The sequence below is a fragment of the Narcine bancroftii genome, unplaced genomic scaffold (assembly GCF_036971445.1).
Source record: "Narcine bancroftii isolate sNarBan1 unplaced genomic scaffold, sNarBan1.hap1 Scaffold_159, whole genome shotgun sequence".
Taxonomy (NCBI): domain Eukaryota; kingdom Metazoa; phylum Chordata; class Chondrichthyes; order Torpediniformes; family Narcinidae; genus Narcine; species Narcine bancroftii.
This window is the reverse complement of record NW_027211894.1, coordinates 12,874,397-12,891,975: the sequence shown is the minus strand read 5'-3', so window position 1 is coordinate 12,891,975 and position 17,579 is coordinate 12,874,397.

Here is a 17,579-nt window from a genome sequence, read left to right as displayed (position 1 = left end):
CGGGAATCAGAGGCCGGGAATCAGAGGCCAGGAATCAGAGGTGGGGAATCAGAGTCCGGTAATCAGAGGCGGGGAAACAGATGCGGGGCATCAGATATGGGGAATCAGAGGCAGGGAATCAGAGGCGGGGAAACAGAGGCCGGGAATCAGATATGGGGAATCAGAGGTTGCGAATCAGAGGCAGTGAATCAGAGATGGGGAAGCAGAGGTGGGGAATCAGATGTGATGAATTAGAGATGGGGAATCAGAGGCGGGGTATCAGAGGTGGCGAATCAGAGGCAGGGAAATAGAGGCGGGGAATCAGACATGGGGAATCAGAGGTTGGGAATTAGGGGCGGGGAATCAGTGGCAGGGAATCAGAGGCCGGGAATCAGTGGACGGGAATCAGATGCCGGGAATAAGAGGACTTGGAATCAGAGGTGGGGAATCAGAGTTCGGGAATCAGAGATGGGGAATCAGAGGCGGGGAATGAGATATGGGGAATCAGAGTTCGGGAATCAGAGATGGGGAATCAGAGGTGGGGAATCAGAGGTTGGGAATCAGAGGCGGGGAGCAGAGGCGGGGAATCAGAGATAGGGAATCAGAGGCAGGGAATCAGATGTGGGGATTCAGAGATGGGGAATCAGATGCAGGGAATCGGAATCAGAAGCAGGGAATCAGAGGCGGGGAATCCGATATGGGGAATCAGAGGTGGAGAACCAGAGGCAGTGAATCAGAGATGAGTAAGCAGAGGTTGGGAATCAGATGTGATGAATTAGAGATGGGGAATCAGAGGCGGGGTATCAGAGGTGGAGAATCAGAGGTGGGGAAACATAGGCGGGGAATCAGATATGGGGAATCAGAGGTGGTGAGTCAGGGGCGGGGAATCAGTGGCAGGGAATCAGAGGCCGGGAATCAGAGGCCGGGAATCAGATGCCAGGAATAAGAGGACTGGGAATCAGAGGTGGGGAATCAGAGGCGCGGAATGAGATATTGGGAATCAGAGGCGGGGTATCAGAGGCGGGGAAACAGAGGCGGGGAGTCAGATATGGGGAATCAGAGTTGGCGAATCAAAGGCGGTGAATCAGAGATTGGGAATCAGAGGAGGTGAATCAGAGATGGGGAATCAGAGGCGGGGTATCAGAGTTGGGGTATCAAACTCGGGGAATCAGAGCTGGGGAATCAGAGGCGGGGAATCAGAGTTGGGGAATCAGAGGCGGGGAATCAGATATGGGGAAACAGAGGCGGAGAATCAGAGGCGGGGAATCAGAGGCAGTGAATCAGAGGCTGGGAATCAGAGCTGGGGAATCAGAGGTGGGGAATCAGAATTGGGGAATCAGAGGCGGGGAATCAGATGCGCGGAATCAGAGGTGGTGAATCAGAGATGGGGAATCAGAGGCGGGGAATCAGAGGCAGGGAATCAGACGCGGGGAATCAGAGGCGGGGAATCATAGCTGGCGAATCAGAGGAGGGGAATCAGAGTTGGGGAATCAGAGGTGGGGAATCAGATATGGGGAAACAGAGGCGGGAAATCAGAGGCGGGGAAACAGAGGCGGGGAATTAGATGCGGGGAATCAGATATGGGGATTCAGAGGTGGGGAATCAGAGGTTGGGAATCAGAGGCAGGGAATCAGAGGCGGGGAATCAGAGGCAGGGAATCAGATGCGGGGAATCAGAGGCAGGGAATCAGATGCGGGGAATCAGAGGCGGGGAATTAGAGCTGGGGAATCAGAGGTGGGGAATCAGAGTTGGGGAATCCGAGGCGTTGAATTAGATATGGGGAAACAGAGGCGGGGAATCAGAGGCGGGGAAACAGAGGCGGAGAATCAGATATGGGGAATCAGAGGTGGGGAATCAGAGGGAGGGAATCAGATGTGCGGAATCGGAGATATCGGAATCAGAGGCAGGGAATCAGAATCAGAAGCGAGGAATCAGAGGCCGGGATCAGAGGCCGGGAATCAGATGCCGGGAATAAGAGGCCGGGATTCAGAGTCCGGGAATCAGAGATGGGGAATCAGAGGCGGGGAATGAGATATGGGGAATTAGAGGCGGGGAATCAGAGGCGGGGATACAGAGGCGGGGAATCTGATATGGGGAATCAGAGGTGGTGAATCAAAGGCGGTGAATCAGAGATGGGGAATCAGATGCGGGGAATCAGAGGCAGGGAATCAAACACGGGGGAACAGAGGCGGGGAATCAGAGCTGGGGATTCAGAGGCGGGGAATCTGAGTTGGGGAATCAGAGGCGGGGAATCAAACACGGGGGATCAGAGGCGGGGAATCAGAGCTGGGGATTCAGAGGCGGGGAATCTGAGTTGGGGAATCAGAGGCGGGGAATCAGATATGGGGAAACAGAGGCGGGGAATCAGAGGCAGTGAAACAGAGGCGGGGAATCAGAGGCGGGGAATCAGACGCGCGGAATCAGAGGTGGTGAGTCAGAGATGGGGAATCAGAGGCGGGGAATCAGAGGCAGGGAAACAGAGGCGGGGAATCAGATATGGGGAATCAGAGGTGGGGAATCAGAGGTTGGGAATCAGAGGCGGGGAATCAGAGGCGGGGAATCAGAGGCAGGGAATCGGATGTGCAGAATCAGAGATGGGGAATCAGAGGTGGGGAATCCGAGTACGGGAATCAGATATGGGGAAACAGAGGCGGGGAATCAGAGGCGGGGAAACAGAGGCGGGGAACCAGAGGCAGGGAATCAGATGAGGGGAATCAGATATGGGGAAACAGAGGCAGGGAATCAGAGGCGGTTAAACAGAGATGGGGAATCAGAGGCGGGGAATCAGAAGCAGGGAATCAGACACGTGGAATCAGAGGTGGGGAATCAAAGATGAGGAATCAGAGGCAGGGCATCAGAGGCAGGGAATCAGACGCGGGGTTTCAGAGGCGGGGAATCAAAGCTGGGGAATCAGAGGCGGCGAATCAGAGTTGGGGAATCAGAGGCGGGGAATCAGTTATGGGGAAACAGAGGCGGGGAATCAGAGGTGGGGAAACAGAGGCGGAGAATCAGATATGGGGAATCAGAGGTGGGGAATCATAGGTTGGGAATCAGAGGCAGGGAAGCAGACGCGGGGAATCAGAGGCGGGGAATCAGAGGCAGGGAATCGGATGTGCGGAATCAGTGATGGGGAATCAGAGGTGGGGAATCCGAGTCCGGGAATCAGATATGGGGAAACAGAGGCGGGGAATCAGAGGCGGGGAAACAGAGGCGGGGAATCAGATATGGGGAATCAGAGGTGGGGAATCAGAGGTTGGGAATCAGAGGCGGGGAATCAGAGGCGGGGAATCAGAGGCAGGGAATCAGAGGCAGGGAATCAGATGTGGGGAATCAGAGATCGGGAATCAGAGGCAGGGAATCAGAATCAGAAGCGGGGAATCAGAGGCTGGGAATCAGAGGCCGGGAATCAGAGGCCGGGAATCAGAGGCCAGGAATCAGAGGTGGGGAATCAGAGTCCGGTAATCAGAGGCGGGGAAACAGAGGCGGGGCATCAGATATGGGGAATCAGAGGCAGGGAATCAGAGGCGGGGAAACAGAGGCGGGGAATCAGATATGGGGAATCAGAGGTTGCGAATCAGAGGCAGTGAATCAGAGATGGGGAAGCAGAGGTGGGGAATCAGATGTGATGAATTAGAGATGGGGAATCAGAGGCGGGGTATCAGAGGTGGCGAATCAGAGGCAGGGAAACAGAGGCGGGGAATCAGACATGGGGAATCAGAGGTTGGGAATTAGGGGCGGGGAATCAGTGGCAGGGAATCAGAGGCCGGGAATCAGTGGACGTGAATCAGATGCCGGGAATAAGAGGACTTGGAATCAGAGGTGGGGAATCAGAGTTCGGGAATCAGAGATGGGGAATCAGAGGCGGGGAATGAGATATGGGGAATCAGAGTTCGGGAATCAGAGATGGGGAATCAGAGGTGGGGAATCAGAGGTTGGGAATCAGAGGCGGGGAGCAGAGGCGGGGAATCAGAGATAGGGAATCAGAGGCAGGGAATCAGATGTGGGGATTCAGAGATGGGGAATCAGATGCAGGGAATCCGAATCAGAAGCAGGGAATCAGAGGCGGGGAATCCGATATGGGGAATCAGAGGTGGAGAATCAGAGGCAGTGAATCAGAGAATAGTAAGCAGAGGTTGGGAATCAGATGTGATGAATTAGAGATGGGGAATCAGAGGCGGGGTATCAGAGGTGGAGAATCAGAGGTGGGGAAACAGAGGCGGGGAATCAGATATGGGGAATCAGAGGTGGTGAGTCAGGGACGGGGAATCAGTGGCAGGGAATCAGAGGCCGGGAATCAGAGGCCGGGAATCAGATGCCAGGAATAAGAGGACTGGGAATCAGAGGTGGGGAATCAGAGGCGCGGAATGAGATATTGTGAATCAGAGGCGGGGTATCAGAGGCGGGGAAACAGAGGCGGGGAGTCAGATATGGGGAATCAGAGTTGGCGAATCAAAGGCGGTGAATCAGAGATTGGGAATCAGAGGAGGTGAATCAGAGATGGGGAATCAGAGGCGGGGTATCAGAGTTGGGGTATCAAACTCGGGGAATCAGAGCTGGGGAATCAGAGGCGGGGAATCAGAGTTGGGGAATCAGAGGCGGGGAATCAGATATGGGGAAACAGAGGCGGAGAATCAGAGGCGGGGAATCAGAGGCAGTGAATCAGAGGCTGGGAATCAGAGCTGGGGAATCAGAGGTGGGGAATCAGAATTGGGGAATCAGAGGCGGGGAATCAGATGCGCGGAATCAGAGGTGGTGAATCAGAGATGGGGAATCAGAGGCGGGGAATCAGAGGCAGGGAATCAGACGCGGGGAATCAGAGGCGGGGAATCATAGCTGGCGAATCAGAGGAGGGGAATCAGAGTTGGGGAATCAGAGGCGGGGAATCAGATATGGGGAAACAGAGGCGGGAAATCAGAGGCGGGGAAACAGAGGCGGGGAATCAGATGCGGGGAATCAGATATGGGGATTCAGAGGTGGGGAATCAGAGGTTGGGAATCAGAGGCAGGGAATCAGAGGCGGGGAATCAGAGGCAGGGAATCAGATGCGGGGAATCAGAGGCAGGGAATCAGATGCGGGGAATCAGAGGCGGGGAATTAGAGCTGGGGAATCAGAGGTGGGGAATCAGAGTTGGGGAATCCGAGGCGTTGAATTAGATATGGGGAAACAGAGGCGGGGAATCAGAGGCGGGGAAACAGAGGCGGAGAATCAGATATGGGGAATCAGAGGTGGGGAATCAGAGGGAGGGAATCAGATGTGCGGAATCGGAGATATCGGAATCAGAGGCAGGGAATCAGAATCAGAAGCGAGGAATCAGAGGCCGGGATCAGAGGCCGGGAATCAGATGCCGGGAATAAGAGGCCGGGATTCAGAGTCCGGGAATCAGAGATGGGGAATCAGAGGCGGGGAATGAGATATGGGGAATTAGAGGCGGGGAATCAGAGACGGGGATACAGAGGCGGGGAATCTGATATGGGGAATCAGAGGTGGTGAATCAAAGGCGGTGAATCAGAGATGGGGAATCAGATGCGGGGAATCAGAGGCAGGGAATCAAACACGGGGGAACAGAGGCGGGGAATCAGAGCTGGGGATTCAGAGGCGGGGAATCTGAGTTGGGGAATCAGAGGCGGGGAATCAAACACGGGGGATCAGAGGCGGGGAATCAGAGCTGGGGATTCAGAGGCGGGGAATCTGAGTTGGGGAATCAGAGGCGGGGAATCAGATATGGGGAAACAGAGGCGGGGAATCAGAGGCAGTGAAACAGAGGCGGGGAATCAGAGGCGGGGAATCAGACGCGCGGAATCAGAGGTGGTGAGTCAGAGATGGGGAATCAGAGGCGGGGAATCAGAGGCAGGGAAACAGAGGCGGGGAATCAGATATGGGGAATCAGAGGTGGGGAATCAGAGGTTGGGAATCAGAGGCGGGGAATCAGAGGCGGGGAATCAGAGGCAGGGAATCGGATGTGCAGAATCAGAGATGGGGAATCAGAGGTGGGGAATCCGAGTACGGGAATCAGATATGGGGAAACAGAGGCGGGGAATCAGAGGCGGGGAAACAGAGGCGGGGAACCAGAGGCAGGGAATCAGATGAGGGGAATCAGATATGGGGAAACAGAGGCAGGGAATCAGAGGCGGGGAAACAGAGATGGGGAATCAGAGGCGGGGAATCAGAAGCAGGGAATCAGACACGTGGAATCAGAGGTGGGGAATCAAAGATGAGGAATCAGAGGCAGGGCATCAGAGGCAGGGAATCAGACGCGGGGTTTCAGAGGCGGGGAATCAAAGCTGGGGAATCAGAGGCGGCGAATCAGAGTTGGGGAATCAGAGGCGGGGAATCAGTTATGGGGAAACAGAGGCGGGGAATCAGAGGTGGGGAAACAGAGGCGGAGAATCAGATATGGGGAATCAGAGGTGGGGAATCATAGGTTGGGAATCAGAGGCAGGGAAGCAGACGCGGGGAATCAGAGGCGGGGAATCAGAGGCAGGGAATCGGATGTGCGGAATCAGTGATGGGGAATCAGAGGTGGGGAATCCGAGTCCGGGAATCAGATATGGGGAAACAGAGGCGGGGAATCAGAGGCGGGGAAACAGAGGCGGGGAATCAGATATGGGGAATCAGAGGTGGGGAATCAGAGGTTGGGAATCAGAGGCGGGGAATCAGAGGCGGGGAATCAGAGGCAGGGAATCAGAGGCAGGGAATCAGATGTGGGGAATCAGAGATCGGGAATCAGAGGCAGGGAATCAGAATCAGAAGCGGGGAATCAGAGGCTGGGAATCAGAGGCCGGGAATCAGAGGCCGGGAATCAGAGGCCAGGAATCAGAGGTGGGGAATCAGAGTCCGGTAATCAGAGGCGGGGAAACAGAGGCGGGGCATCAGATATGGGGAATCAGAGGCAGGGAATCAGAGGCGGGGAAACAGAGGCGGGGAATCAGATATGGGGAATCAGAGGTTGCGAATCAGAGGCAGTGAATCAGAGATGGGGAAGCAGAGGTGGGGAATCAGATGTGATGAATTAGAGATGGGGAATCAGAGGCGGGGTATCAGAGGTGGCGAATCAGAGGCAGGGAAACAGAGGCGGGGAATCAGACATGGGGAATCAGAGGTTGGGAATTAGGGGCGGGGAATCAGTGGCAGGGAATCAGAGGCCGGGAATCAGTGGACGTGAATCAGATGCCGGGAATAAGAGGACTTGGAATCAGAGGTGGGGAATCAGACTTCGGGAATCAGAGATGGGGAATCAGAGGCGGGGAATGAGATATGGGGAATCAGAGTTCGGGAATCAGAGATGGGGAATCAGAGGTGGGGAATCAGAGGTTGGGAATCAGAGGCGGGGAGCAGAGGCGGGGAATCAGAGATAGGGAATCAGAGGCAGGGAATCAGATGTGGGGATTCAGAGATGGGGAATCAGATGCAGGGAATCCGAATCAGAAGCAGGGAATCAGAGGCGGGGAATCCGATATGGGGAATCAGAGGTGGAGAATCAGAGGCAGTGAATCAGAGAATAGTAAGCAGAGGTTGGGAATCAGATGTGATGAATTAGAGATGGGGAATCAGAGGCGGGGTATCAGAGGTGGAGAATCAGAGGTGGGGAAACAGAGGCGGGGAATCAGATATGGGGAATCAGAGGTGGTGAGTCAGGGGCGGGGAATCAGTGGCAGGGAATCAGAGGCCGGGAATCAGAGGCCGGGAATCAGATGCCAGGAATAAGAGGACTGGGAATCAGAGGTGGGGAATCAGAGGCGCGGAATGAGATATTGGGAATTAGAGGCGGGGTATCAGAGGCGGGGAAACAGAGGCGGGGAGTCAGATATGGGGAATCAGAGTTGGCGAATCAAAGGCGGTGAATCAGAGATTGGGAATCAGAGGAGGTGAATCAGAGATGGGGAATCAGAGGCGGGGTATCAGAGTTGGGGTATCAAACTCGGGGAATCAGAGCTGGGGAATCAGAGGCGGGGAATCAGAGTTGGGGAATCAGAGGCGGGGAATCAGATATGGGGAAACAGAGGCAGAGAATCAGAGGCGGGGAATCAGAGGCAGTGAATCAGAGGCTGGGAATCAGAGCTGGGGAATCAGAGGTGGGGAATCAGAATTGGGGAATCAGAGGCGGGGAATCAGATGCGCGGAATCAGAGGTGGTGAATCAGAGATGGGGAATCAGAGGCGGGGAATCAGAGGCAGGGAATCAGACGCGGGGAATCAGAGGCGGGGAATCATAGCTGGCGAATCAGAGGAGGGGAATCAGAGTTGGGGAATCAGAGGCGGGGAATCAGATATGGGGAAACAGAGGCGGGAAATCAGAGGCGGGGAAACAGAGGCGGGGAATCAGAGGCGGGGAATCAGATATGGGGATTCAGAGGTGGGGAATCAGAGGTTGGGAATCAGAGGCAGGGAATCAGAGGCGGGGAATCAGAGGCAGGGAATCAGATGCGGGGAATCAGAGGCAGGGAATCAGATGCGGGGAATCAGAGGCGGGGAATTAGAGCTGGGGAATCAGAGGTGGGGAATCAGAGTTGGGGAATCCGAGGCGTTGAATTAGATATGGGGAAACAGAGGCGGGGTATCAGAGGCGGGGAAACAGAGGCGGAGAATCAGATATGGGGAATCAGAGGTGGGGAATCAGAGGCAGGGAATCAGATGTGCGGAATCGGAGATATCGGAATCAGAGGCAGGGAATCAGAATCAGAAGCGAGGAATCAGAGGCCGGGATCAGAGGCCGGGAATCAGATGCCGGGAATAAGAGGCCGGGATTCAGAGTCCGGGAATCAGAGATGGGGAATCAGAGGCGGGGAATGAGATATGGGGAATTAGAGGCGGGGAATCAGAGGCGGGGATACAGAGGCGGGGAATCTGATATGGGGAATCAGAGGTGGTGAATCAAAGGCGGTGAATCAGAGATGGGGAATCAGATGCGGGGAATCAGAGGCAGGGAATCAAACACGGGGGAACAGAGGCGGGGAATCAGAGCTGGGGATTCAGAGGCGGGGAATCTGAGTTGGGGAATCAGAGGCGGGGAATCAAACACGGGGGATCAGAGGCGGGGAATCAGAGCTGGGGATTCAGAGGCGGGGAATCTGAGTTGGGGAATCAGAGGCGGGGAATCAGATATGGGGAAACAGAGGCGGGGAATCAGAGGCAGTGAAACAGAGGCGGGGAATCAGAGGCGGGGAATCAGACGCGCGGAATCAGAGGTGGTGAGTCAGAGATGGGGAATCAGAGGCGTGGAATCAGAGGCAGGGAATCAGACGCGGGGAATCAGAGGCGGGGAATCATAGCTGGCGAATCAGAGGAGGGGAATCAGAGTTGGGGAATCAGAGTCGGGGAATCAGATGCGGGGAATCAGAGCCAGGGAATCGGATGTGCGGAATCAGAGATGGGGAATCAGAGGTGGGGAATCAGAGGTTGGGAATAAGAGGCAGGGAATCAGAGGCGGGGAATCAGAGGCAGGGAATCAGAGGCGGGGAATCAGAGGAAGGGAATCAGATGCGGGGAATCAGAGGCGGGGAATCAGAGGCGGGGAATCAGAGGCGGGGAAACAGAGGCGGGGAATCAGATATGGGGATTCAGAGGTGGGGAATCAGAGGTTGGGAATCAGAGGCAGGGAATCAGAGGCGGGGAATCAGAGGCAGGGAATCAGCTGCGGGGAATCAGAGCCGGGGAATCAGAGCTGGGGAATCAGAGGCTGGGAATCAGAGTTGGGGAATCAGAGGCGTGGAATTAGATATGGGGAAACAAAGGTGGGGAATCAGAGGCGGGGAAACAGAGGCGGGGAACCAGAGGCAGGGAATCAGATGAGGGGAATCAGATATGGGGAAACAGAGGCAGGGAATCAGAGGCGGGGAAACAGAGATGGGGAATCAGAGGCGGGGAATCAGAAGCAGGGAATCAGACACGTGGAATCAGAGGTGGGGAATCAAAGATGAGGAATCAGAGGCAGGGCATCAGAGGCCGGGAATCAGACGCGGGGTTTCAGAGGCGGAGAATCAAAGCTGGGGAATCAGAGGCGGCGAATCAGAGTTGGGGAATCAGAGGCGGGGAATCAGTTATGGGGAAATAGAGGCGGGGAATCAGAGGTGGGGAAACAGAGGCGGAGAATCAGATATGGGGAATCAGAGGTGGGGAATCATAGGTTGGGAATCAGAGGCAGGGAATCAGACGCGGGGAATCAGAGGCGGGGAATCAGAGGCAGGGAATCGGATGTGCGGAATCAGTGATGGGGAATCAGAGGTGGGGAATCCGAGTCCGGGAATCAGATATGGGGAAACAGAGGCGGGGAATCAGAGGCGGGGAAACAGAGGCGGGGAATCAGATATGGGGAATCAGAGGTGGGGAATCAGAGGTTGGGAATCAGAGGCGGGGAATCAGAGGCGGGGAATCAGAGGCAGGGAATCAGAGGCAGGGAATCAGATGTGGGGAATCAGAGATCGGGAATCAGAGGCAGGGAATCAGAATCAGAAGCGGGGAATCAGAGGCTGGGAATCAGAGGCCGGGAATCAGAGGCCGGGAATCAGAGGCCAGGAATCAGAGGTGGGGAATCAGAGTCCGGTAATCAGAGGCGGGGAAACAGAGGCTGGGCATCAGATATGGGGAATCAGAGGCAGGGAATCAGAGGCGGGGAAACAGAGGCAGTGAATCAGAGATGGGGAAGCAGAGGTGGGGAATCAGATGTGATGAATTAGAGATGGGGAATCAGAGGCGGGGTATCAGAGGTGGCGAATCAGAGTTGGGGAATCCGAGGCGTTGAATTAGATATGGGGAAACAGAGGCGGGGTATCAGAGGCGGGGAAACAGAGGCGGAGAATCAGATATGGGGAATCAGAGGTGGGGAATCAGAGGCAGGGAATCAGATGTGCGGAATCGGAGATATCGGAATCAGAGGCAGGGAATCAGAATCAGAAGCGAGGAATCAGAGGCCGGGATCAGAGGCCGGGAATCAGATGCCGGGAATAAGAGGCCGGGATTCAGAGTCCGGGAATCAGAGATGGGGAATCAGAGGCGGGGAATGAGATATGGGGAATTAGAGGCGGGGAATCAGAGGCGGGGATACAGAGGCGGGGAATCTGATATGGGGAATCAGAGGTGGTGAATCAAAGGCGGTGAATCAGAGATGGGGAATCAGATGCGGGGAATCAGAGGCAGGGAATCAAACACGGGGGAACAGAGGCGGGGAATCAGAGCTGGGGATTCAGAGGCGGGGAATCTGAGTTGGGGAATCAGAGGCGGGGAATCAAACACGGGGGATCAGAGGCGGGGAATCAGAGCTGGGGATTCAGAGGCGGGGAATCTGAGTTGGGGAATCAGAGGCGGGGAATCAGATATGGGGAAACAGAGGCGGGGAATCAGAAGCAGTGAAACAGAGGCGGGGAATCAGAGGCGGGGAATCAGACGCGCGGAATCAGAGGTGGTGAGTCAGAGATGGGGAATCAGAGGCGGGGAATCAGAGGCAGGGAATCAGACGCGGGGAATCAGAGGCGGGGAATCATAGCTGGCGAATCAGAGGAGGGGAATCAGAGTTGGGGAATCAGAGTCGGGGAATCAGATGCGGGGAATCAGAGCCAGGGAATCGGATGTGCGGAATCAGAGATGGGGAATCAGAGGTGGGGAATCAGAGGTTGGGAATCAGAGGCAGGGAATCAGAGGCGGGGAATCAGAGGCAGGGAATCAGAGGCGGGGAATCAGAGGAAGGGAATCAGATGCGGGGAATCAGAGGCGGGGAATCAGAGGCGGGGAATCAGAGGCGGGGAAACAGAGGCGGGGAATCAGATATGGGGATTCAGAGGTGGGGAATCAGAGGTTGGGAATCAGAGGCAGGGAATCAGAGGCGGGGAATCAGAGGCAGGGAATCAGCTGCGGGGAATCAGAGCCGGGGAATCAGAGCTGGGGAATCAGAGGCTGGGAATCAGAGTTGGGGAATCAGAGACGTGGAATTAGATATGGGGAAACAAAGGTGGGGAATCAGAGGCGGGGAAACAGAGGCGGGGAACCAGAGGCAGGGAATCAGATGAGGGGAATCAGATATGGGGAAACAGAGGCAGGGAATCAGAGGCGGGGAAACAGAGATGGGGAATCAGAGGCGGGGAATCAGAAGCAGGGAATCAGACACGTGGAATCAGAGGTGGGGAATCAAAGATGAGGAATCAGAGGCAGGGCATCAGAGGCCGGGAATCAGACGCGGGGTTTCAGAGGCGGGGAATCAAAGCTGGGGAATCAGAGGCGGCGAATCAGAGTTGGGGAATCAGAGGCGGGGAATCAGTTATGGGGAAACAGAGGCGGGGAATCAGAGGTGGGGAAACAGAGGCGGAGAATCAGATATGGGGAATCAGAGGTGGGGAATCATAGGTTGGGAATCAGAGGCAGGGAATCAGACGCGGGGAATCAGAGGCGGGGAATCAGAGGCAGGGAATCGGATGTGCGGAATCAGTGATGGGGAATCAGAGGTGGGGAATCCGAGTCCGGGAATCAGATATGGGGAAACAGAGGCGGGGAATCAGAGGCGGGGAAACAGAGGCGGGGAATCAGATATGGGGAATCAGAGGTGGGGAATCAGAGGTTGGGAATCAGAGGCGGGGAATCAGAGGCGGGGAATCAGAGGCAGGGAATCAGAGGCAGGGAATCAGATGTGGGGAATCAGAGATCGGGAATCAGAGGCAGGGAATCAGAATCAGAAGCGGGGAATCAGAGGCTGGGAATCAGAGGCCGGGAATCAGAGGCCGGGAATCAGAGGCCAGGAATCAGAGGTGGGGAATCAGAGTCCGGTAATCAGAGGCGGGGAAACAGATGCGGGGCATCAGATATGGGGAATCAGAGGCAGGGAATCAGAGGCGGGGAAACAGAGGCAGTGAATCAGAGATGGGGAAGCAGAGGTGGGGAATCAGATGTGATGAATTAGAGATGGGGAATCAGAGGCGGGGTATCAGAGGTGGCGAATCAGAGGCAGGGAAACAGAGGCGGGGAATCAGACATGGGGAATCAGAGGTTGGGAATTAGGGGCGGGGAATCAGTGGCAGGGAATCAGAGGCCGGGAATCAGTGGACGTGAATCAGATGCCGGGAATAAGAGAACTTGGAATCAGAGGTGGGGAATCAGAGTTCGGGAATCAGAGATGGGGAATCAGAGGCGGGGAATGAGATATGGGGAATCAGAGTTCGGGAATCAGAGATGGGGAATCAGAGGTGGGGAATCAGAGGTTGGGAATCAGAGGCGGGGAGCAGAGGCGGGGAATCAGAGATAGGGAATCAGAGGCAGGGAATCAGATGTGGGGATTCAGAGATGGGGAATCAGATGCAGGGAATCGGAATCAGAAGCAGGGAATCAGAGGCGGGGAATCCGATATGGGGAATCAGAGGTGGAGAATCAGAGGCAGTGAATCAGAGATGAGTAAGCAGAGGTTGGGAATCAGATGTGATGAATTAGAGATGGGGAATCAGAGGCGGGGTATCAGAGGTGGAGAATCAGAGGTGGGGAAACAGAGGCGGGGAATCAGATATGGGGATCAGAGGTGGTGAGTCAAGGGCGGGGAATCAGTGGCAGGGAATCAAAGGCCGGGAATCAGAGGCCGGGAATCAGATGCCAGGAATAAGAGGACTGGGAATCAGAGGTGGGGAATCAGAGGCGCGGAATGAGATATTGGGAATCAGAGGCGGGGTATCAGAGGCGGGGAAACAGAGGCGGGGAGTCAGATATGGGGAATCAGAGTTGGCGAATCAAAGGCGGTGAATCAGAGATTGGGAATTAGAGGAGGTGAATCAGAGATGGGGAATCAGAGGCGGGGTATCAGAGTTGGGGTATCAAACTCGGGGAATCAGAGCTGGGGAATCAGAGGCGGGGAATCAGAGTTGGGGAATCAGAGGCGGGGAATCAGATATGGGGAAACAGAGGCGGAGAATCAGAGGCGGGGAATCAGAGGCAGTGAATCAGAGGCTGGGAATCAGAGCTGGGGAATCAGAGGTGGGGAATCAGAATTGGGGAATCAGAGGCGGGGAATCAGATGCGCGGAATCAGAGGTGGTGAATCAGAGATGGGGAATCAGAGGCGGGGAATCAGAGGCAGGGAATCAGACGCGGGGAATCAGAGGCGGGGAATCATAGCTGGCGAATCAGAGGAGGGGAATCAGAGTTGGGGATTCAGAGGCGGGGAATCAGATATGGGGAAACAGAGGCGGGAAATCAGAGGCGGGGAAACAGAGGCGGGGAATCAGAGGCGGGGAATCAGATATGGGGATTCAGAGGTGGGGAATCAGAGGTTGGGAATCAGAGGCAGGGAATCAGAGGCGGGGAATCAGAGGCAGGGAATCAGATGCGGGGAATCAGAGGCAGGGAATCAGATGCGGGGAATCAGAGGCGGGGAATTAGAGCTGGGGAATCAGAGGTGGGGAATCAGAGTTGGGGAATCCGAGGCGTTGAATTAGATATGGGGAAACAGAGGCGGGGAATCAGAGGCGGGGAAACAGAGGCAGGGAATCAGATGTGCGGAATCGGAGATATCGGAATCAGAGGCAGGGAATCAGAATCAGAAGCGAGGAATCAGAGGCCGGGATCAGAGGCCGGGAATCAGATGCCGGGAATAAGAGGCCGGGATTCAGAGTCCGGGAATCAGAGATGGGGAATCAGAGGCGGGGAATGAGATATGGGGAATTAGAGGCGGGGAATCAGAGGCGGGGATACAGAGGCGGGGAATCTGATATGGGGAATCAGAGGTGGTGAATCAAAGGCGGTGAATCAGAGATGGGGAATCAGATGCGGGGAATCAGAGGCAGGGAATCAAACACGGGGGAACAGAGGCGGGGAATCAGAGCTGGGGATTCAGAGGCGGGGAATCTGAGTTGGGGAATCAGAGGCGGGGAATCAAACACGGGGGATCAGAGGCGGGGAATCAGAGCTGGGGATTCAGAGGCGGGGAATCTGAGTTGGGGAATCAGAGGCGGGGAATCAGATATGGGGAAACAGAGGCGGGGAATCAGAGGCAGTGAAACAGAGGCGGGGAATCAGAGGCGGGGAATCAGACGCGCGGAATCAGAGGTGGTGAGTCAGAGATGGGGAATCAGAGGCGGGGAATCAGAGGCAGGGAATCAGACGCGGGGAATCAGAGGCGGGGAATCATAGCTGGCGAATCAGAGGAGGGGAATCAGAGTAGGGGAATCAGAGTCGGGGAATCAGATGCGGGGAATCAGAGCCAGGGAATCGGATGTGCGGAATCAGAGATGGGGAATCAGAGGTGGGGAATCAGAGGTCGGGAATCAGAGGCAGGGAATCAGAGGCGGGGAATCAGAGGCAGGGAATCAGAGGCGGGGAATCAGAGGAAGGGAATCAGATGCGGGGAATCAGAGGCGGGGAATCAGAGGCGGGGAATCAGAGGCGGGGAAACAGAGGCGGGGAATCAGATATGGGGATTCAGAGGTGGGGAATCAGAGGTTGGGAATCAGAGGCAGGGAATCAGAGGCGGGGAATCAGAGGCAGGGAATCAGCTGCGGGGAATCAGAGCCGGGGAATCAGAGCTGGGGAATCAGAGGCTGGGAATCAGAGTTGGGGAATCAGAGGCGTGGAATTAGATATGGGGAAACAAAGGCGGGGAATCAGAGTCGGGGAAACAGAGGCGGAGAATTAGATATGGGGAATCAGAGGTGGGGAATCATAGGTTGGGAATCAGAGGCAGGGAATCAGACGCGGGGAATCAGAGGCGGGGAATCAGAGGCAGGGAATCGGATGTGCGGAATCAGAGATGGGGAATCAGAGGTGGGGAATCCGAGTTCGGGAATCAGATATGGGGAAACAGAGGCGGGGAATCAGAGGCGGGGAAACAGAGGCGGGGAATCAGATATGGGGAATCAGAGGTGGGGAATCAGAGGTTGGGAATCAGAGGCGGGGAATCAGAGGCGGGGAATCAGAGGCAGGGAATCAGAGGCAGGGAATCAGAGATGGGGAATCAGAGGCGGGGAATGAGATATGGGGAAACAGAGGCGGGGAATCAGAGGCGGGGAAACAGAGGCGGGGAATCAGAGGCGGGGAATCAGAGGCAGGGAATCAGACACGTGGAATCAGAGGTGGGGAATCAGAGATGAGGAATCAGAGGCAGGGCATCAGAGGCAGGGAATCAGACGCTGGGTATCAGAGGCGGGGAATCAGAGTTGGGGATTCAGAGGCTGGGAATCAGATATGCGGAAACAGAGGTGGGGAATCAGAGGCGGGGAATCAGAGTTGGGGATTCAGATGCGGGGAATCAGATATGCGGAAACAGAGGCGGGGAATCAGAGGCGGGGAAACAGAGGAGGAGAATCAGATATGGGGAATCAGAGGTGGGGAATCATAGGTTGGGAATCAGAGGCAGGGAATCAGACGCGGGGAATCAGAGGTGGGGAATCAGAGGCAGGGAATCGGATGTGCGGATTCAGAGATGGGGAATCAGAGGTGGGGAATCAGAGTCCGGGAATCAGATATGGGGAAACAGAGGCGGGGAATCAGTGGCGGGGAAACAGAGGCGGGGAATCAGATATGGGGAATCAGAGTTGGGGATTCAGAGGTTGGGAATCAGAGGCGGGGAATCAGAGGTGGGGAATCAGAGGCAGGGAATCAGAGGCAGGGAATCAGATGTGGGGAATCAGAGATCGTGAATCAGAGGCAGGGAATCAGAATCAGAAGCGGGGAATCAGAGGCAGGGAATCAGAGGCCGGGAATCAGAGGCCCGGAATCAGAGGCCAGGAATCAGAGGTGGGGAATCAGAGTCCGGTAATCAGAGGCGAGGAAACAGAGGCGGTGAATCAGAGATGGGAAATCAGAGGCAGGGAATCAGACACGGGGAAGCAGAGGCGGGGAATCACAGCTGGGGAATCAGAGATGGGGAATCAGAGGCAGGGAATCAGACACGGGGAATCAGAGGCGGGGAATCCGAGCTGGGGAATCAGAGGCGGGGATTCAGAGTTGGGGAATCAGATGCGGGGAATCAGATATGGGGAAACAGAGGCGGGGAATCAGAGGCGGGGAAACAGAGGCGGGGAATCAGATATGGGGTATCAGTGGTGGGGAATCAGAGGTTGGGAATCAGTGGCAGGGAATCAGAGGCGGGGAATCAGAGCTGGGGAATCAGAGGCGGGGTATCAGAATTGGGGAATCAGAGATGGGGAATCAGAGATGGGGAATCAGAGGCGGGGAATCAGACGCAGGGAATCAGAGGTGGTGAATCAGAGATGGGGAATCAGAGGCGGGGAATCAGAGGCAGGGAATCAGACGCGGGGAATCAGAGGCGGGGAATCATAGCTGGCGAATCAGAGGAGGGGAATCAGAGTTGGGGAATCAGATGCGGGGAATCAGATATGGGGAAACAGAGGCGGGGAATCAGAGGCGGGGAAACAGAGGCGGGGAATCAGATATGGGGATTCAGAGGCGGGGGATCAGAGGTTGGGAATCAGAGGCAGGGAATCAGAGGTGGGGAATCAGAGGCAGGGAATCAGATGCGGGGAATCAGAGGCGGGGAATCAGAGCAGGGGAATCAGAGGCTGGGATTCAGAGTTGGGGAATCAGAGGCGTGGAATTAGATATGGGGAAACAGAGGCGGGGAATGAGAGTTGGGGAAACGGAGGAGGGGAATCAGATATGGGGAATCAGAGGTGGGGAA